General features: G+C 41.4%; 1 protein-coding gene and 1 long non-coding RNA gene across 21 annotated transcripts in view; one reads left to right on the top strand and one right to left on the bottom strand.

Annotated features, from left to right (window-relative positions):
• LOC107998700 (prominin-like protein) overlaps positions 1–23,203 on the bottom strand; it is a 43,010-nt gene that overhangs the window by 16,799 nt on the left and 3,008 nt on the right. Inside the window, exon 1 of one of the 20 annotated variants that reach the window (XM_062084598.1) lies at positions 20,808–20,829. The exons of the other annotated variants lie outside the window; for them this stretch is intronic. The gene's annotated coding sequence lies outside the window, so the exon portion shown is untranslated. Of the gene's footprint in view, positions 1–20,807; positions 20,830–23,203 lie in introns of those variants that run through there. 20 annotated transcript variants of the gene reach the window in all.
• On the top strand, positions 17,211–19,224 carry LOC133667267 (uncharacterized). The gene is made up of 2 exons (XR_009832595.1): positions 17,211–17,733; positions 17,817–19,224. It is a non-coding gene; the product is annotated as an uncharacterized LOC133667267 (long non-coding RNA).

Genomic DNA, 23,203 nt, shown 5'->3' with positions numbered 1-23,203 from the left:
ATAAAAATTATTTCTAATCGAGGGAATCCGGTGCAATCAGGAATCAAGGTCGGTGGTGTATCGAAGAAAGGAGCATAGAAAATGAAGCGGTTTTTAAATCGAGCCAGCCGAGCCGCTTTTCACTTTATTATGCGAACCTTCCTTCCGATAATCCCAAAGGAGGGGTCCGCTATTACTGTAATGAAGAAATCCATTAGCCTTCCTGTACAGTAAATATTGGTACAACTGAAATATTTTCTTCTCGTCGAATATTTCCTTCCACGTATCGCATCGATTTATCAACGGGCGAAAAAGATTTTCTCTGGCTGGTTGAAAACATTGTTGGAAGCAAGGTCGAATATAAAATAATGCAAATTTTTATTCACAAAAAAAAAAAAAATAGAAGAAATTCGAGCCGGTAACGAAACACCATTGTGAGAGATCGCGAGGAACGTGGAAAAGGAAAGAAGAATAAAAAGTGTATTCAAGGGGATCCAGATGATTCGTAACTCGAGTTCGTCTCGTGTTTTTCTTTTTTCCCTTTGGTTCGCTTTTCCAAGGTCCGCTAGACACACATCTCATTATTTTCGAGGACAAAGTGCTTCCTCCCCGGGTAAAAAAGACACCTCCACTTCTAGTCTTGTCACGCAGCTTTCACCCCTTTCGTCTCATTTTTCCGCCGCCTCTGCACACCGTCGTTCGCGAAACGAGATTATTCAAACCTCGTGCCTGAATCGTTAGGGGGGGAGGAAGGAGAAAAAAATCTTCTGCCGATGGTTACGATTAAAATAAATTGTTTCTCGATTTGTCACGTCATTCAATTATTCCGTTATTAATCTTGGAATTATTTCTGATCGATTCGTTTCGATTATGGATTATTATTAAAAAAAAAAAAGAAAAGAAAAAGGGATTCGATCGTAATGTCGTTATAGAAGGAAATCGTTTCGGTTGTTGAATACGCGACAAAATTTGAGGTGAGATGAACGCGATATCTGCAGGACAGTGGCCTGGTCGACACTTCCGGTGCATTGTCCGAAAAGGAAATGCGATCTTAGAACGTGGAAGCACGTCCAATACAATAATCGTCAAAGGAGATATCCGTAAATTTTGAAGTTTCAGTTGAAAGTTTTATTCTTCGTTGCTATTTATTGTTTTTTTTTCTTATCGAAAGAAAAAAAAAATTGGAATGCCGGAGATCGGGACAAGGTTTTCTGTTACAGGGAAGCACGATACCTGAAGGGAGAAAAAAAGAAGGGATACTTGTATCAAGGAAACCTGTAAAGCTCGAAACGAAGTGCTACAAGTATTGCGTAACGATCGTAAGACGATAAATCCGAGTTTATCATTGTTTAACGTTATCTTTCTAATTTTTTCCCCTCGCTTCATTCATACGATAATAAAATACAAATTCGATATCGCAATTAAAAAAATACAAGTATTAATATTAATACTTTTATATTTACTTTCAATCCTCGTAATCCCATATATACACATCCTTCTTTTGTTTCTCAACTTTAATTACAAAAGATGACAAGAAGATACGCGCAATTTAATTCCTATCGAAACTGAATTTCTTAAAACATCTTAAAGTAACGCTTCTTAATCGTCGTCCTCAATTTCAATTACAGATTTGGGAAAAAGATATCTAATTTAAAAAAAAAAAACATAAACATTATGTACTCTCACAATTTCGACGTGACGAAAAAATACGTATAATTTAATTTCCTACCAACTAAGATCGAACTTTTATTTTAACGATTCTCAATCGAACTACTTTTAAACTCTACTATTACCCTCAGTCGGTAATTTTTAGTCGGAAAATTGACCAATGAACTCGCACGTTAGAAACACGAGCCACGATTAGGGAAGGCAGTTAGCAAGAGAAAGAGCTATATTACGGTACCTGACACGTAACACGGTTATAAGTCAGAGGCTAGGAACGAGACTGAATCGTGGAATACGGCTTTCTCCGGCTGGAACGAGGCAAAATCACCGCGAGGCCATTCCGGTAATCGCGGCCGTCCACTTCTGTCCTTCGGCCGGGAATATGTAAGCGCTTAGAAAGTCATTAACGCTTCCCACGCGGCTCTCCTACTTATACAATGCGCTCGGTGTATCGATCGATCGGTGTACCGACGGGATACCGCGGTGTATCCATCGTGCGCGGAATAAACAAATGGTATGAAAAATGCTTGAAACGTCGGAGAGGCGCGCGTTATTTCCACGTAAACATTTTTTTGTTCGAAACTTTTTTAATTCGAGGCAGGTGTAGTCTTGAAAGCGATTAATAAGAGAAACGTGGGGCAAAGGATGTAAGTAACGATGGGAAGTAACGGGACCGAGGCTCGAGTCGAGGCTCGACAGGTTTTTCATTGGAACTACGCACCGATGACGTGTACTGTAACAAAAAGAATTCGAGATTACCATGTATAAGAAAGGAAAGATCCATGTTACGAAAGCGATGCAAGCGTGATACACTTTCAGAAAGATAATCGAGACAAGGAGGTTAAAATAGAGTTACGTCACTTCCGTAATAAACGATCCAAACGGTCCAAACGTTACATCATCGCTAAATGTCTAAGAGAAGGCATCGAAGATAAATCGAATTACGCGAAACTTCCCCTTTCTTCCTCGTATCTGCCATATATAAAAACTGCACTCTCAGATATACTAATACTTAATAAATTATATCCAAAGCATCTCTTCGAGAATACTTGCTCTGACCGAAACTTCGATCCTCGGCATCCTTTCCGGACTTCGATCGTTACGCGATCGAGAGAAAGAGAGAATTACGATCGCAACGATCGAAACCAAAAAGCCACGAAACGAAAGTAACCGAGGAGAGTATCCGCGGAACAAGAGGACGAAAGTATCGACTCAAAGTTTCTCCGGCGTGGAACAGAAACCGCGGATAGCGGTTATTCTCTGGCGGAAGCGGGCTTCCCCCTAACACCTAGACAAAACGAAAGGGAACAGTAACGGCCAGGGGGAGAAAAAGGGGGCGACGTGTGCGCGCCGGTTGGCCGGACTCGAGAGAGGAGAGAGAGACGATGAGATCACCTGCGACGGATGAATCACGGCTTACTTCTGCAGGATCCTAACGGAACCACTCGAGAAATTAACGACCTCGACACTCGCTCCGTGCGCCGGGCACGCGCGCTTCTGCTATTCGGAAGAAAAAAGGAGAGAGGCGGGAAAGAGAAGAAGCGATCGGTGGGAATAAAAGGTGGAAAGGGCGGAGAGGAGCGTCCTCGAAAATTCTGCGTGGCGGGAGGGTGGGATTGGGCAGGGTGAAGGGATCGATTGCACAGATCGCGAGGGGTAAAATGCGACGCGCACACGAGCTCGTTTACGCGATTAATTTCGAGAAGGGACGGTTTGCTCGGTTGTTAGAGAAGGAGCAAGATTTGTCTTGGTATTTTGCTAGCTTTGAACAGCTTCTTGGGTGGTAAATGGAGGGTTGTCGGGGGCTTAATTTCGAGTCAAGGATTATGGTTTAGCGTATGGCTAAGTATAGGATGTAAGGTAACTAGTGGAATCGTTGGTGTAACTTTCGACGCTTGAAACTTGTCTACCGATGGGTGTCATCTTCTTGTCGATACATAATATCCTTTGATAATATCCTTCGATTCGATTCCGAAAAAAAATATTTAATCCTCGATCCTGTTATAAGTAAGAATATTCGTTATTTAAAGAAATAATCGTGCTTCTTTCCTTTTCTTTTTTTCCTTCAATTAAAAAATCTGCCTTCTCCGCTAGAATTTTAATATTTCGATTTTAATATTTCGATACGATGGATTCAGAATAGATGCAGGAATAACATTGAGAGAATGGATGAATAAAGAAACGCGGCGTCGGCGTAATGTCGCAATGAATATTAACCGAAATACCATCGGTTTAAACCAGATTCGAGAAGGAGGAGGAGGAGGAGGAGGAGACGGCGGGTTAATCGCGGGGCGGGTCGACGATCCTCTTCGACTCCTTTCGATTTCAATATTTATGACGTTCTGAGTGGCCCGTTCCATTGTCGTGGAAGCGGCGGTGCACGGCTGCATTCATCCGGGCACAAAAGGAGCCGTAATGAGAGGGATCAAAGAGGAGAGGGAGGGAGAGAAAGAGAGAAAAAAAAGACGACGGGCGAAGAGAGGAAGAGATAACCGAGAAGAGGATGAACCGTTGGAAAAAAGGGGGACGACGGGGGAGAAAATGCATGATACCAGTGCACCTGTAACACGGTGCAGCTTTCGATGGTGGCCTAGAAATGAGACTGTGCCAACCGGTATCCATGCTCTCTAGCCACCTCGAAAAAAAACGCTTTTCGTTTCGAATTTAAAGAGAATCTTCCGCGTAACAAACGATAGATAGATGGGGAAAAAAATAAACGTGACACGGCGCAGGTTTCGACGATGGCTTCCTCGGAAAAGAACGCCCCTCGTTTGGAATTTAAAGAGAGAATGAATCCTCCGTGTATCGAACAATAGACAATGTGGACGAAATGCATGGCAAACGTAACACGGTGCAGCTTTCGACGATGGCCCAACGAATCTCTAGCCATCTCGAAAAGGACGCTTTTCTTTTCGAATTTACGTGTAAAATGTTTCGTGTAAACGATAAACAGATGGAGGAAATGTATATGGTATATGCGACACGATGCAGTTTGGCTCGGAGAAAATGTATGATGAATGTAAAAAATGAGATACGCCATTGTCCATTTTCTAGTTTCGAAAAACAAGCTCTTCGTTCGGAAATTAAAAAGAAAATTCTCGTTTAAATGTACGCGAACAACAGAGGTAATTGGTTGACCGTTTTACCACGAAACCGCCTGCTCGCTTCGTGATAAGCCCACTAGCGGGAGATAAGAGGAACGCGAAGAAGATGATAAATTGAATACCGGTTGATAATTAATGCATTTCGTCAATTAGCCAAGCAAAGTTTCAGTAACATTTCGAAATTTCATTTTGCTTATTTTTTACGAAATCAATTTAACAAAAGATGCATTTTTCAAATTCTTCCCCTCACCACTCAAGAATCAATAATCTCTTATCTTATCCTTCGATAAAATATGATACAATAAATCAGCTCCGATCGAATAGAACGAGAGGATAAATTTTAACGAGCCGTAAACAAAACGAAAATCTATTACCTCGAGTCGAAGATTTAACAAGGAACGCGATAAATCACGCGAGGAGATATGGAAAAGGAGGGTACGGATCCGATACAGGTCACCGGCATCTCCAACGTAGTGCAATTTCAACCAGGTATACGTATGCGTGTACATCGATCGATGCATCGATCGATACCCTATTCCTCCCTCTCCAACTTTATTCGAGAGAGAAAACAAAACAGGGACAGAATCTAATCGAGGAGAAGAACTTTCCACCATCTTTCTCCTTCCCGTTCAAAATCACACGCCTCGAGGATCTCGAAAATAAAAGCGCGCCGAAAAAAGAATTTATTTATCACATACGAAACGTGAGAACGTTCGAGGCGTGAAGGAATGAACAAGACCGAGACGAACGAATTCCATTTTGCATCTGTTTTCGAGGATTAGCGGTCGCCTCTCGTCTTTCTCGTGTCCCTAATTACTTTAACGACCAATGTCCCGAGTGGAAAGTTAATTTCGCGCTGTAATCGTAGCGGGGTAACTGCAACCGTCCACAGTGCATCTCGTTGCAAGCGAGGCATTCATTATGCCTCGGAGTTGCGTATGCATAGAAAATGCACCGACTGAAAATAGAATTCTACCCGTAAGCGCTTCTTCTTCGAGGTCGTTTTTCTTCTTTCTTTTCTTTTCCCTCGTGTCTGTTATTCAGCCTTGATAGTCTCGTCGTTCCTTCTATTCTTCTCCTAGATAAATTAATTATTTTTAGATTATTTTTCTTTTCCGCGCGGTATTCAGTTCGATTCAGTCTTCTAATTCTTCTGATCTGGATCTGCATTTTATTCTCGACGAAATTACTTCAGATTCTTTCGATTCTTTGCGACATTGCAAACGATATTAAAACGACACGATTTTACGATAACCTGTTCGGTTAAAAATATCTCTCGATTTAATACTCGTGGTAACTTTTTCTGCGGGATATTCAAAGTATTCCCCGTGTCAATGCTTCTCTCATTACGTTGAGCATCGGACGTAATCGCATACTCGGTCTCGTTTATTCCTCGTCGTTTGCCCGTATCACGAGCTCCTTCTCTAAACGAGAACCTTCTCGTGGCTGCTTCGTCGCGGAATGTCGGTCGCTTTAATTGCTATCCGGGTGTTAATTCAGCCTTCTTCCCGGCCCATTCGGGATTTGGCCCGTGCTCAAGAGAGAGAGAGAGAAAAATATCGTAGGCCATGCAGAGACAGCCCAGCGAGGTTGATGGACTCTTTCAGCTTTGACCGAGATGCGAGTTGCGCGGCAGAATTCCTCTTCTTCTTCTTCTTCTTCTTCTTCGATCGTCAACGATGTCGGAGAAATTTCCAATGCTTCGTGCAAACATTTGAAGGAAGACGGCTTCCTTCTTCCAACGAGCCCGGCCGCCACGTGGCCTCTTTAACTCCGAGCAACCTCGACACCAATCAGATATAAACGAAAAATATAGAAACTTCCTTCGTTCTTACAATCCCGATGCTTCGAAGAAGAAAAAATATACTTCAAGGAAAAAGCATTTGATAAACTCACGAAAAAAAAAAGAAAAGAAAAGAAAAGAGAATAATCGTGGATGGAAAAAAATCTCCACTTATTCAGAGGGATGGATCCCTCCTGGTCGAAGAGGCTTCGATACCTTCGAATCGCCGTGGCGGCGAGTTATTCGACGAATGCGAGGGAAACTGGAACAAAACCGAGGTATTAAATAGCGGGAAATTAGAGGTGGAATTTTCTAGTGGTTATGGCTTCGCCCTATCGGGATTCCCAGACCCGTTGGAGAAATGGAAAAATTTTCAGCCTCGATCCATCGAGCGAGGAGATCCTTCTTCCCTTTGAGGGAAGGAGAGAGAGAGAAAAGGGGGGAAAAATGAAATTTCCAACGGCGCGAAAGTTGAGAAGAGCGGGGAATGGAAAAAAAGTTTCTAATTGCTCGAGAACTCCAGCGAATTCGATAAAAATTTGCTCGGCACGTCGATCGGGCCGATATATTGGGAAAGTTGCGGGTTTCGTTCGGGTTTTTTTTCGGCAGCGCGCGAAAACGGGAGGAAAAACTCTTCTCCGAACACGGCAATTACGAATCTTGGGCCGCAGTTGGCTCCCGTCGGCGAGGGCGAGCTGCCAACTGCAACCGCCCTCCCCACCAGATCGCAACCGCACCTGCAACCGTTAAAATGGCGTTGTTGTTGCCGCTGCACGCACGCCGGCATAATTGCTCGCGGACACTTGAAAACGTAACCGCGAGCCGGTCGAGATAAAATCACTATTTCCTCGGCTGATGATGCTCAAGGAGAGAACTTTCCTCTCCTCGATCCTCTCCTTCAAGGAGTTAACCCTTCGCGGATGGATTCCTCTTCTTTATCGATCGAATGAATGAAGAGGGAACAAAGAAACGAATAAGAATGGAGGATTAAAAATTGATTATAAAATTTACTTATACAAAGAAAAAAAAGTTTACGTTTCTTTCCTTCCGGATTTCCGCGAAATTTCCACGCAATTTATTCAACTCTGAACGCGGAGGAATTTCTGCCACGTGCATATGCCATCTCGCCTCGGGTATAAGGAACTGGAAGCGAAGCGACGTGCTCGATGCAAAGTACAATATTGACGTACATGATATTCCGCATCGATCGAACAAATTAAGTTTTTTCTCTCAAACTCGCTCTTAAACCGTTTCTTATCGATCGAGATTTCGAGATCGACGAAACATCGGCGTTGAAATGGCGTTTCTCGCGTATTTTGCCGTTTTTTCGCGTTAGAACGCGTATGTTCATTGAATTGCACGGTCAATATTTACACTGGGAAACGCAATTCCACGTCAAAACGAGATTGTCGCTTTCGCGGAGCGTGCAAAGCTTTATCGAGCTGATGAATTGTGCATTAAATTAACGAATGTACGCTCGACAGGCGTGCAGAATTGGCCGCCCCTTAATTATCGACGGCCTTACGAACATCCGCGTTTTCGTTTCCTCGATATCTCTGATCGTGGGAGAGATTTCGACCATTTCGACTTGAAAGGAGGAGGAGGAGGAAATTTGTAGGAAATTTTGTAAGCAAGAAGGACAATGACGATTTGAACGAAAGAATATATAGGGAACGAGGAAGAGAATAGCTCGTAATTCATAACCGAAGAGGAACAATAATTGCAATCCTCTCTCGTTATAAATAGCTGACACGGTTACTTAATGTCGGGCAAGGCCGCAGAACAGTAGCCGTCGTGTACGAAAGTGGTTAATTATAATCCATCTCCTCTATTCGAAGCTGAACGACTCGCTCTCGGGACCCGTTATCTCCAATTATTTCGCGATTCTTATCTTCCAAAAAATTTCACGCCTCGTCCTATGTTCAAGAAAATTTGCATCGCTTGGAAAATTTCGAATTTTCTACGATGAAAATAAAAAAAAGAGAAAGAAATTTAAAACTCGATCTTGAAGCGCGCAAGTTAACGAGAAACGGAACCACGGTTAAAAATAAAAATATTAGCGAACACACACACACACATATCCCAACAAAAACGTTGAATACGTTGCAAACTTATTGCGCGAGAAAAAGAGAAAGAAAAAGCTTTATTTTTCGGAAGTTGAGGATCGTTCGAAAAGCTTATCATCAACGAGGTGGAGGAGGATCGTAAATCGCGGCGAAGGAGGTAAAAATAAAGAGAGGATCCCAAGTTTTCGCGAAAGAACGATGGCGGACAAATTTATGGGTGGTCGTTCCCGCGAAGGGTGGCCAACCCTGTCACGGTTTTACGAGAGGGAGAGAGAGTCGAGCTCCGCATCTTCGGCGCAACTTGATCCCGAATAAGAATTCGGTGCACGTAAATCGGCGCGCAAAAACTAGAACCTTCTCTCTCGAGGAGGTCGCCGAGTCTGATCGGGAACCGGATTCCGATCAAAGCGTGGTGCCGTATAAGGTTCACGAGCAATTATAATCCTGGTGTCGCGTCTCGTTTCTCTTTCTCCTTTTACCGAGGCTTCAACATGTCGACAAATCAGCGACGGCCAAAAATCACCGAGGCCGAAGGTTGAAAATATCGAATAGCTCGTTGCAAAAAGGAAAGGGACGTTCGTAAATTTGTTAGATCTTCGACAATTCTTAGAAATTGGAAAATACGCAATAATTATAATCCGACAAATCGGCCAAAAATCACCGAGGCCGAAGGTTGTGCTATAACGAAATTATAAAGATAAAAATCACGAAAGTTGTACTATAAAAGAAAATATTGGACGCTTGATAGTTCGTTGGAAAAAGGAAAGGAACGTTAGTAAATTTGTTCGAAGATCTTTGACAATTCTTAGAAATTATAATTGGAAAATACAGCAATTATAATTCAATATGTCGATAAATCGGCAATGGCCAAAAATCATCGTGGCCGAAAGTTGTGCTATAACGAAATTATAAAGTTAATTAATTAGTTTCGAGAAAAAAGGAAGGAAAAAAAAATATTGGACGATTGAAAATTTTCAACAACTCTTAGAAATTGGAAAATACGCAATCATAATCCGGGTATCGCGTTTCTCTTTCTCCTTTTACCGAGGTTTCAACATGTTCACGAATCGGCCAAAAATCACGAAAGTTGTACTATAAAAGAAAATATTGGACGCTTGATAATTCGTTGGAAAAAGGAAAGGAACGTTAGTAAATTTGTTCCAAGATCTTTGACAATTCTTAGAAATTATAAATGGAAAATACAGCAATTATAATTCAATATATCGATAAATCGGTAATGGCCAAAAATCACCGAGGCCGAAGGTTGTGCTATAACGAAATTACAAAGTCAATTTCGAGAAAAAAAAGGAAGAAAAGAAAATATCGATCGAAAATAACTCGATCGGTCAAAAATCACGAGATCGAAAGTTGTGGTCTAACGAAATTATAAAGTTAATTAATTAGTTTCGAGAAAAAAGGAAGGAAAAAAAATATTGGACGATTGAAAATTTTCAACAACTCTTAGAAATTGGAAAATACGCAAGAATCATAATCCGGGTGTCGCGTTTCTCTTTCTCCTTTTACCGAGGTTTCAACATGTCGACGAATCGGCCAAAAATCACGAAAGTTGTACTATAAAAGAAAATATTGGACGCTTGATAGCTCGTTGCAAAAAGGAAAGGAACGTTGGTAAATTTGTTCGGAGATCCTCGACAATTCTTAGAAATTGGGAAATACGCAGCAGTTATAATCCGGGTGTCGCGTCTCGTTTTTCTTTTTCCTTTTACCGAGGCTTCAATATGTCGACAAATCGGCGAAAAAGGAAGAAAGGAAAATGTTGGACGCTTGACAGCTCAAGGAAAAAGGAAAGGAACGTTCGTAAATTTGTTCCAAGATCTTGGAGAATTATTCTTAGAAATTGGGAAATACGAAGATAAACTGTTGGACGAGCTTTTGAATGAGCATCGACGCTCGTTATTGTTCTACGAGTGTATTTACAAATGGCCGAACAAGGCTATGGCTCGCGTCGAGAAAGTCGTCCGTGGTGCGACTTTAATGCGCTTGATTCGACGCACTCGTCTGTCGACCAACTGTAAGCGAGTCGCCTCTGTGTGTCGCTCGCGTTTTCACGGTCGTCGGAGACTAGTCGCCACACGAGCGAACTCGTATACCAATTCTCCAATGAATTCAACGATCGACGGAGATCTGATCGCCGATGGACAACGAGCCATAATCGAGGCCTCGTGAGAACGGCACGTTTCTCGCGACCAATCGGTTCGAGAGATCGAAATATTTATAACGATCTAATCGAATCAAACGAGCTCGACAACGTTGAATAAAAAGAGCAAATTTTCTTGCTCGAAATAAATATTATTTTATAATTCGACGGGAATATTTCGTCCAAGTTAGAGCGTCTCTTCGTTAAAGCATCGCCATTAGACCCTCCGATACGGATACGGGGGTTTCTTCGGACCGAAGAAGAAGTTTTTACCGATAACGTCGAAGCCATCGACGTGAGAGTGAAATAAGCGGCTATGAATGTTGGAGGCTCGTTAAGAAGTTTCTGACGATTCACCTAACGAGGCGTAACGAATTCCATTTTCCAGCCTTTGTTTCTTACCAATTTAAGGAGGCGTCGGTTAAGTTTCGTTTCGTCGAAAAGTTTGACAGAATCTTTGTCGAACAGAGATTTGTCAATGTTTCGAGGAAATTTTTAAGCAAATATCTTCGAGTTAATAAGAGATCGATCATAAACGGAATCTACTTGGGCGTCTACTTCAAGGATTTTCAATCCTTCGTGGAAGGATTCGCTCGTTCGCGACGTTGGGCGTTTCGCATTCACGTCTCGCCTATCCTTTCCATGCTCTTCATGACGCACAATGGCAGGAAATTAATACGTACCCCTCGTCTGTGGAGGGTGATGGGGGCTTAGCGCGTCCTTGCATAAAGATAAGCATGGTTGTTCGAGCAAACGAAATCATCGAGGATTCCATTCAGATAACGAAACACAATTTTATGCTTGGATAGAGGTGATTTTAGCGACCGAATCCCTGTGAAATTGAATAGAAAGCCTCAATTAGATAGTTTACCATGTTCTGGGAAAACGATAACATTATCTCTGTTATCGCCCTTTGTATCTTCCTCGGTCCATTAAACATTCCAATTTCAATTTCCAAAATTTTTCGTTTGAGAAACGATATAATATAATTTCTAATTACAAATTCTATGAGTCTAAGCGAAAAATATTAGATATTGACGCTTCTAAAAATTATTATAAACCAAAAAAAAAAGAAAAGATCAAGTATTTATTCGTAGTTTTATGAGTTCGCTATCTGTAATCATTAATTAACTATTCCTTTCGAATATTTTTACTTATAAAGTCTTTCCTACTTATTTAGACATATAACGAATACAAAAACGACAAAACTAGGAAATTTCGTATGCAAAACCATATCGACGAGAATAAAATTATCCGATTAATCAATGCCATCAACCGATATTATGCATCGATTTCGTTTCAAAATTCTCGAGATAGTTAAATTCCCCGCGACACGACACGACACAGAGAAAACGGGACGCGAATCGTTTTCAAGCACCGAATATTAAATCTTCGTTAGATTTCGAATAAAAGAGGGAGTCAACAAGGGAGAAAGTGTACACACGTGTCGGCGTAAATCTTTTTCTTCCCGATTTACCGGTCGGTTCCGGTATTCGTGCATGCGTTCTCGAGTAATCCTTAGCTTTTCCGCTTTGAAAAGGGAATGTCTTCCGCTCCATCGAGCATTGCGCGCTGAAGAAAGGGCGAAATGGATGAGCCCGAATGCGGCTAAACCTTTTCGAGATATTTCCTTCGCGCTGATGAATTCCCCATCCGTAAGACTCGAGCCTGGAATTATTAACTTTTGCCGTCTCATAATCGTGAGAAACGAACCAGGTATCTTTCATGGAAATTTTAATTCTTCTTTCTTCGTCCAGTCGACCTTCGATCGCGTTCTCTTTTTTACGTTTTTCCGACGTTTGAACGATTCGACGAAAGAGGAGCGTCCACGATGTCGTCCACGTTTTCCCTCTTTTTTTTAACTCGTTCAAGAGAGAGAGAGAGGGAGAGAGAGAGAGGGAAAGGGGGGATGAAAAGCAGGGCTCGCGCGCCATCCAGAAATCCAAGGTTCTTCAAACAAACTTGAACCCTGGACTGAAAGAAAAGCTCGACGTGCACGCTTTCACGCTCGCCTCCCTTTCCTCTATTTGCCCCGGCTTCACATCCGTGCATGCAGGAATAATCGGCAGCCTCTTCTTCGTTTCAAAGGGATCATCCTCCAGACCTTTTCTTTTCTCTCTTTCTCTCTCCACGGAGCAGAACTAGCTTCAGAATGAAGGAAAGGTGGAGAGATCGGGGGAGTGGTCGTTTTAACGGTAGAGTCGTGTCAGAAACTACTCTTTTAAAGTACTAATCCCACCTATTAATTCTTAAAGCGTCAAATTGCGTTCTTTGTTGCGCTCCCGTTATTCTTTTAAAGATCTCTCTCGTTGATACGTTTAACTCCCGACTAAAACAATTTTTCTAAATGCAAGCAAAATTGAATTAATTAAACTCGTCCAATATTTATCCAACCATTCTTTTTGTAAATATTAATTGCACGAGAGCTACTACTCAATTATTCAAAAAATTGTCACGAATTAATTTATACGTTCAATATTCGCAATAAATTAATGTATTGCGCTCGGATCCAAGATGGATCCGCAACGAGGAGCACAATTGGAATTACGCGTGATTTACGATCGAGAGAGAGAGAGAGAAATTTGGAAGCAAAGTTTGATCGAAAGCCACGCCGTGTTCGCAATTCCTCCAGGGTCTATCGTTCGCGACGCGAACTACGTCGTTTCGAGCGATGCGGCGTATTTATGGCGGGGCATAAAAACGGGTGGGCCAACGGGGACATCCCCTGCAACCGGATGTCGGCTCCCTCTCGCGCATTCACCCGAAATTTCTATTTTCCATGCGAAAAAAAAAGCGAGGCGGCAGACGGAGTGGAAGAAACGGGGGAGGAGAGGGGGTGGAGAGAAGAAAAACGCGAGGGAGAAGAAGACGCGTTGGGTGTCTGGAGATAGGGGTGGGAAAGAAAGGGGGAGGGAGGAAACGACACGATAAAAACAATGGCCTCGAGCAGGAGGAGAAGGAGGATGGAATCACGCGGGGCACGATTGTGGGACGAAAAATCGCGAATAAGCGGAGGAGAGGAGGCTGGAAACGGGGGGAGATAAGGAGCGAGCGAGTGGGGAAGATTTAGAGAGTTCTCGTGGGTGTGAAACGGAATTAGAGTGCGGATTCGTAGATGAGACGCGGTCGAATGAGTCAATGGGAAATTGTGTGAACGAGCAGGAGAATCCAATGGAAAAGTTGAATATCGAGTTGTGGCAGTGACGGAGAATCGATTGATTAAAAATTTCGAGTAAACTCGCTTTAAGCGGTTACTTATTTAAACGCTCGAATAGCATTTAATCGCAGTTATTATAAATTGATCCGCTTTTCGTATCGATCCCGGCCCCGTTTGGTACTACTGTTATTTCGAGTAATCGTAAATTATCGATACAACTTATCCAAGTGACTTATTCGTATTCTTCGAGTAATTAAATTTTGCCCATTTTTAAAAAATGTGGAACAAAATACGAATCGAAAATCAACTAGCGATCCGTTCGCTACGCGTTTATTAATAATTCGTTAACAATATCGAAACGAAAGTTTTTGCGAAGAAGAATATTGCTCGAAAGTATCAAGTGTATACGTAAACGATCAAAATTATGCGATTGAATTAATTACACGATAAAATTAATCTATCTTTACACGCATATTCATCTAATACAAAAGTAGAAAGGCGAAGAAAGCTTTTAACGATTGCAAAAAAAAAAAAAAAAATACACGCTAACCAATTATTTAAACAAGTTGTCTTAAGAAGACATTTGTGAAAACATCTTGATCAAACAAGACGAACAAGAAAGTGACGGATATACGCGCGATCGCAACTCGAATCCTCTCACACATGGATGAATACACAGACGACTACGAACGCGCAAGGAAAAGCACGTACAAGACGCAACCACGCACGAAACACGAAGCGAATCTTCCTCGTCATCGATCGTCATCACGATACGGTGCACGGATTATAATCGATATCGAGTGGAAGGCATAAACGAAGCTGCCTTGTTAAAACCGCGGTCGATTAAATACGTACAAATAAACGCGTAGCGAGCGAAGAAAAGAAAAAAAACAAATGGAGTGGGCGAGGAAAAATAGCGGCAATGAAGACAATGGTCTTAATAAAGAGTTTAGCCGGAGCGACTAAACCGTTGGAGAGCGGTTCGAGGGCGCAGCTGTCGGGGAGAGGAAGGACGAGACTTTGCACGCTGCTTATTTAAAACGAACGAACGCGAGAGGAGCAAGCGCGTGTCGAGACGGACGGATCTGCGTGTGTGCGTGTGGGCGCGTATCGAGACGCAGGCGCGCGCTCACGAGGGCAGAAAGTAACAATTCGAGAGAGTACGTTCGCCCTCGGTACGACCGAGCGTTCTTTCCCTCCACGCGTGACTCACGCTCGTGCATGCGAGCGTACGCGCGCGTACAACCGCGTGAAATTCGATAATAAAGCGGGCAAACTTTGGACGGAGTGTTTGCCACGGGTAGACAATACGGAAGGGAGTTACGTACCATTCATTTTTCCCGAAACATATTTCCACGAGTACCGCCAATTTGCTAATATTGGAAGCGTTGGGTATCTTTCGTTGCTTCCGCGCCGAGCTTGTTTTTTTCGACTTTTGGAAAAATTTTTCAATTGCTCGCGGAACGCAACGAAATTTCTCCGACACGCTTTGCAATTCCAATGGAATCCCTGCAAATGGAATATTTTGATAAATATTCCGCGTAGATTTTCCATCTAGGCGGGTCAGAAATTTTTTTATCGATTTCAATTAAAATTCCACGTTCCCAATGATTTTGCTTGGAACAACGACAATTCGAGAAACGTAGAGAAGAGAATTCTATCGGTTACCTCGTTCGCATCGCGCGCAGTTTCGCCCGGCGAAACAGTATCCTCGGAAAATTGGAGAAAAGATCCTCTAAGATTCAATAAGCCAAGAAATGGCGTTCCCCGGGAATTTCCCCCCCGAGGAACTCCTCCTCGATCAGATATTCCATCTCTTCGGGGAAAAATTCGCGGGGTAATAACCGACGCGAATATTTTCGATACGTTAATCGGCGATCGAGGGACACGTCGAATCTGGAATATCCGAAGCGAGCGAGGTCGCGGACTGCACTCGAGTGCATCCTTCAGACACGTTGGAACGCGTTGGTGTGCACCTGCAACACACATGTTGTGCTCGAGTTACCATCGGAGGAGGGGAAGATGGTCTCCAACGGCAAAATTCCCTCCGTTCTCTTCCATCTCGAAATGGCAAGAATCGTGTTTCAACTTCATCGTGAAATCTTTTCTCCTCGTGGAAAAAAGAAAAGGAGGAGGAGGAGGAAGAAGAAGAAAAAGGTTCGAGACAATTTACATTTCTCGACTAAGATGCGTGACAAGTCGCGTCTACGATATTTTATTTCATACCCATTTGGGTAATGGTAACAGATCGGGCTGTTATACGCAAAATTCACATGTTTTCATCGCCAAGTATCGCGTTCGTTTATTCTTTATAGCGTGTACACTGGTGCACTTGATACGCGAGACCGATAGGGGGTGCGGTAAACGAAAATAGAACGGATCGATGATGTTTTCAATAAACTACGAGTACCACGACCTGACGCAATGCTTGGAAAAACGCTCATTCTTTTTTTTTTCCCTTTCGAAAAATATATATTCCATTTACCTGGAAAAGCATCGAAGCCTTAATTTCGATCGTTTATTCCTTAAAAAAAAAAAAAATGCCCACCTGCTGTTCCGGTCAAACAGGAATTTTCACTTCGAATTGGTCATGGATCGATTTATGCGCGTTTAAATCCACCAACTTTCTCTAGCCCCGTCGTCTTCGACCCGAGCGCGCTATACGTTTCTCCGGGTTTGCTGAAATCTAAACACGTTTCCACGATCGCAATTTCTCGAAAAGGATCTTATATTCCGATCCTGGCTCTCATGATCACGGAGCAAAAGATCTCTATCGAGAAACAAAAGAAACTTCCGCGATCCGTGATCGGAATAAATCGTAACCGATCTACAACTTGAGATCCACTCGATTTCGAAACGATTTCTTCTATCATTTTTCCTCCGCAAATTTTAATCGAGTAAAATAGAATTTTTCGAGAATTCTCGCCAATCATCTCTCTCTCGCGCGCACAGATGCATTTTCCTGGCTTCAACTAGGTTCCAGAGTCTAACGAGAAGAGTAACGCTGACTTTTTCACGAGCTTTCGTACAATGGGACGTTGAAAACGCGGCAGCTATTCATCTTTTTTTTTTTTTCGTTTCATTATCTCATCAGTGATCTTCACACGATGCGGCGTGTTGATTAAATGAGTTATTTGTGCAAGTCGGATCGAAGGATCAATTAGAAAAAGAAAGATGCAATAATGAATCGATCGAAAAACCCATTATCTCTCGCTATCTTTTTTCTTATCCTAGACTTATTTTTAGATTTATTTTTCTCATTAACGGATTTAAAAAATTGTTATATCGCAATGAAAATAACGGTTTATCTTTGCTCAAGAATACGCAACGCCGATAACCGACTGTTCTATCTATTATTAATCGAAATCGAGATCAGAAACTTGGAGAGAACAGTTCGTTCGAACGGTTGATCGTGACTACAGAGAGAGTCGTTTTCATGGGACAACGACAATTTCATCGGTGGTGACCCTTGGCGGCGGGGGGGCGAAGGAGCCGGAGCAAAAGTAACGAAGCGAGATTCGTGTCGACAAAGAGGGACGTTAATGAGCCAGACGACCGTGGAATTGAATTCGACGCCGCGCAAAGCGCACAAACGAACTTTCCTTCCACGGCAAATTGTCGTGCAATCCTATCGATCGAACGAGTCTTACTCACCTCTCGCTCCACGCACCCGTTCCCGAATCTGGGATTGCGAAGAAAAAACGTGGAAAAAGAATTTTGAGAGGAAACAGTCGAAACGAAATAGAAAAAAAAAGAGAAAAAAAGAAAAGTGAAAAGCCTCGACCGTGAAACTCGGTGAAAATAAACCAACAGATAGACAGGTGAACGCGTAAATTATGTTACGAAACGCGATTTTTTCCACAGTGTTTATTATACGAAACGAATTGTTCACGGTGTGTTCCAGGGAAAAAAGACTGGACAAAGATAATTCTTTCCCTTGGCTCCCCACTCCGTGGATATTTTCCTCGCTAAAACCGACCATTTTTTTCGTTTCTTTTTTCTTCTTTTTTCACGCAGTCGCGTTTCTTTCGCGGTAACAAACGAGCTTTGTTTCGTTCGCGCGAGTATATAAATAAATAAGTTCTGGCTGGGTGATTTTTAGCGGGAGAGCAGGAGCAAGAAAAACTGTGTTCGTCGAAACTGTGCGCGCATACTGTGCACATATTAACTGGCAATGATTTTCTCTCTTCATCAAAAACGCTAGACTTCTTTTCGGGAGATCCAATTTCCTTCCCAATCGCATCGAATATCATTTTATCGACTTTCAGAGTTAAAAGGAATTTTCAAAAAATCTTCTTATTCAAATAAAATTTCCAGTATCGCTCATGTTGAATTATCCATCCACCACTATCAAATTATCGCGTGAATATTCGCGTGAATCGACTCGAGATCGTGGTCGGCTTTTTAACAACAATCTCTCGTCGATCGGCAACGTTTTTCAGTCGTGGAGAAGAGAGACGTTGAATCGTGTCAGAAATTCTTTCGACAAGCTGTTTCCGAACGGATGACGAAAAAAATGTTAAAATTTCGACCGGTACAAAGGGGAAAAAAATCCCTCTCTTTTTTCCAGCGACTGCTTCATCGTCCGGAATTATTATTCGTTCGTTATCCTTCCATCATCCTCCAGCGAGAATAAAACCCGTCTCGTGAAACGTTTTAACGTCCGAAACGTCGCTAATTACCGCGAATTACGTCAAGTCGAGGAAGGAAGATTGAATTTTGTTTAACGACCCAGTGTAACACTCGGTGTAAAATATCCCGTGTCCTTTTTGGATATCGATTAGCTACTACAACGCGTTGCCACATTCGAATATCTCGAATCGAGATCGATGTACAGCCGCTACTCTGATGGCCAGAATCAATTTTTCTCTCTTTTTTTTTTTTTTTTAAGCTGGACACAACAATTTCTATTTCGGGTAAATTCGTTGCCAGCGAATGGAAACTAAAAGGGGGAGGTGCATTCCGATGGAATGCAAAAAAGATAACAAAGAAGGCACGTGAATACGCGAAAAATATAACGAGACGAAACGATTTTGTTACAATCAAAATCCGATTTTCATCCGATAGCGCCAGTTTCCATTCAATCTCGTTCGTCAATGCCACGTGTAATATTGACTACCTTCCACGAAATTTTTTTGCCTCGCGATAAATACACGAAATGAAAAGAAAAAGGAAAAAAAAAAGAGATTTCAATTCGATGATATTAAAATCCCTGGGTGGAGGAGAAAGAAATTAAGGAAAAAAAGGAAGCTTGAGAATTTCCATTAGAGACGAGGACAGGAGGATGGAAGAGAGGACCAAACGAAACCAAACAGGAGAGAGAAAGAGAGAAAAAATTGTTCGAAACCCGTACACGGAATAATAAATCAAACTTTCCCGACATGGATCCACCTTCAATTTAATTTCCATAGCTCGTGTCTCCCAACTTCTCTCGAGACACGGAATGTTGATGCAGTTTCCCTCCTGCGTTTTTCCCTACCGCGTAAACTGCAATTTGCCACCCTCTCCGTCAACCTCTCATCAGGGAACACATTCCCCAATGTGTCGGTCCATTCGTCGATTCCACGGATCGTTTTAATCGTTAAAAATATCGAGCAAAGGGTGCAAACGTCTTATCTAACCAATCTTTAATTTTCCATCGTCGATGGAATTATTATGAATGGGTCGATTGAAGTCGAGTCTTTTTTAGATATCTAGTAAATTCTACGATATTGTGAAATAATTCGTAACCTAAGTTGAGATAATAGGATAATCACAGCGTATAATCTATGTATTTGATTCTCGGTGCGTAAAATTGTTCAACTCTTGGTATTTTTTAACTTGCAAAAATATGCGTATATTTACCCTTCATCATTTCTCTTCAGAGATTTCATACCGTATCTTTCAATATTCTATCTCTCTCCTTGAATATTTATAAATATACTCTTCTTAAACAAAAAAAAATATATATATATGTAGAATCGAGAAATAATTATCTCTCCGTCCGACAATAAGTTCGTTCTCGATAGAAGTTTAGATTACGATGTTATCTTAACCGTTTCTGCAGATGTAAAAAGAGGTCGATGTGCCAACCGCGCGTTTCCATTGTCTTCTAATTAAATATTCAATTGGAACTTAGATCGATCGGTATTTCCGCGAAGAACAACAAGCAAAATCTGTATTCCACGGCGAAAGGACTTTTACTTTTCTATTATTTCGTCTATCCACTCGATAGTTCTCAACGAATCGATCGTCCCATCATCTTCCAACAACTCGCCTTCGATTATTTATTACGAATCGAGTACAACTGCGATTAAGATATTGCATTTCCTACGTTTGTCAACTCGATGGATTTTGTTTCAGAAGAAATGCATTCTTTCTTTTTCCGCGCATTCTCCATTTCAAGGGATTTTCTTTATCGCCAAGATAACAAAATGTACGTCTTTTCAAAATGTTTCGGCATAATTATCACAATTTCGCTCGATTATCTATCGAAGGAAAAGTGCATTGTTTGTATTCGTTTTTCTTTATCTTTGTTATTTATTAATCCACGGAATATGCGACCAAACGATAAGATATATTCAGTACAGTTTTACGACGTATTCTTAAAGTCCATCTTTTATTGTAATCTTGTATTCATTTTCGAAAGGAGAGATTCGTATCGCTGGCAATAAAACAAAAAGGGGAGGGGAGAAAAAAAAATCAATCACGTTGAAAAGGCTTACATTCACTTTTTCAAAAAACGATTTCCTCGAATGATTCACACCAGATTAACGTCAGAGAATCAACCAAGATAAGCAAACTATTTTCACAAAATCTATACGTACACATAGTAGTAGCTTATCAATTGTAGTCATGCGAGTATCCACGCATTTAGATTTTTTTCTTAATTAAAACGGAAGAAGAACCTATTTACCTTATCTCTCGATGAGCGAGATGGCATTTTTAAATCGTATATCAAATCTTTTTTCGAATTTTATCGAAACTACGAGACCCGATCGATGACGAGCAAGTGTCTGTCGAGACAACCACTGCCAATTGTCGGCCGTGTGTAAACTTAAACTGCCTCTCTGCTGCAACCTTCCGTCCGTGGTATCTTATTGTCTTTCGCCCGCCTCTCTTTCTTCCTCGCGGTGCACGTTGGCGCGTAACAAGTTTGTGCATATTTCGGTGCAAACGTCATTCGGAGAAACGATAACAATTGAGATACCATAACGATCAAACAATATATGGTTTATGGATTATAATTAAGTGTATCGTAATTCAAGATTTATTATATTAACGAATTTTTGCCCCGTGACAAAGTTGTTCGCGTCGAGACGACAACGATGGAAAATTACGATATTTTATTCAAGCTTCTCTGCGCGTTTGCAAACATTATTTAGAAACGTGATTTGGAAAATTATTATCTAAATTTCTATTTCTTCGATCATAAATAAAAATCTAAAGTAAAGTAGTCGTCGAGACACGAGCAATTTCGCCAAATTTCAAAGAGGAAAAATTTCATTTATTTATAATTTTGTTGTTTTAATAAAATTCTACGCTAATATTTTAATATTCTCGCTGGAATTTTATTCCTTCCATAATTTTTTTCCTAATATTTTCCTTTCTTTCTTTCTTTTTTGTAATCCTTTCTTCGTCGCTATTTTAATTTTTGAAATTTTTTCTTTGACACCTATGTACCTATTTTTTTTTTTTTTATTATTGGAATTCCTCGTTCCTCGGAATATTGGTTTTACCAAACCCTTTAGAGTACTCGCTAGAATTTCCAACTGGAATTTCCAATAAAGTAGTATCGCTTGGCAAAATTTTTATAGAATCGTAATTCTATAAAGATATCTTTGAAAGAAACTCTACGGTAATAGACCTGGTACCGATCCAACGTAAAAGAACCGACCACGAATAGTTGATCCACCCTGAAATTCCACTCCACATAAATATATCAAAGAAAAAAAATACAAAATCGATTCATCTTTACCGTCTTACATTCCCTTCAAAATTTCTTAACCAATTATTTATCGAGCAATTTCTATTTCCAAATTATAGCCATTCAAAACGTAACCATTCATTGGCTCAAACGAGGTATCCCAATTCCTGATCACCGCCGATTCGTTCGATCTTTCGAACATGGAGAGATGCGCATTAATCGAAGGAATACGTTCCTCTTCCCTCCTCCTCGTTAACCTTCCTCTTCCAAACTCGCGTTGCACATTTTTCGACGCGTGTGACCATTCAGAACGATCGTTCGAGTAACGAAAGCACGTAACGATTCCTCGTCGAGGGGGAGAGAAAAAAAGAAAAGCCTAATAAAATCGAGTCGAAAGATTGGGTCGAAGGGTTTATTAAAAGTCGACCGATCTTTCTCCACGATTTAACGAGCTTCGCGTAATAATTGAATTAAGAACGAGCCAAGAATTCTCTATTTTCTAAAATACTAGACGGTTCAATTTCTAACAACGAGAGAAAGACAGGCAATGATTCGTGAATTCAATGGAGGGGGGGATCGGAACGTGACGCAGAGATTTCGATAATATAAGATAAACCTTGTAAACTTGACACGAATCTCGCGCAACGGAAGGGAAAAACTATAGATAAGCCGATTTAAAAATCGGCGAGACGTAATTTGATATCGCGCAGAGGAGGGATTCGAATGACATTATCGGTTATTATTAGGTACACAAGAAAGGAGGGAAGGCGCATAAAACATCTCGAGATCGTTCCCGATCGTCGTAATCGGTCGTCACAACGCAGAGATATAAACACCTTCGTAAAGCGTAAAGAAAGATTCGAAGTAACGGATAGAAGGCGCGAAAGAAAAAGAAGCGAGGCGAAACGACACTTTGCTCGCCTCATAAAACAATAACTGCTAATAAGACGCAATTGTTCGTGGCACGGAAGTAATAGAAGCGGAGTGGGCAATAAAACATCTGATCCGTTTGTCCCTACCGAAACGTATGTAAGAAGGTTTCGTGTGGTCCGCCCTTGTCGATAATAATCCGGGATTAACGGATGATAATTCGCGGTAAAATGGGATCGCGAGAAATACTTGTCACGGACTACGAAGCGGAAAATCGGTTTATTTCTCCATCTTTCGAATGTGCAACATCTCGGCCGTGATTCGCATGTTTCCAATCTCTCTGCACGCGAACTGAAAGATTTACGATCGATCTATCCTTATCTTTCCTCAAAATGTCGCGTAAAATACAAGTTTGATAATTATCTTGGACGAATACTTCCCTTTTTAATTTAATTTTAGGACGCTCGTTTTTCGATTCGATTCAAGCGGAACGAACGAAATGAATAAATAAAAGA

This window comes from Apis cerana, linkage group LG14 (assembly GCF_029169275.1).
Source record: "Apis cerana isolate GH-2021 linkage group LG14, AcerK_1.0, whole genome shotgun sequence".
NCBI lineage: Eukaryota > Metazoa > Arthropoda > Insecta > Hymenoptera > Apidae > Apis > Apis cerana.
The sequence above is the reverse complement of the archived record's forward strand: the minus strand, read 5'-3'. Positions and strand labels throughout refer to the sequence as shown.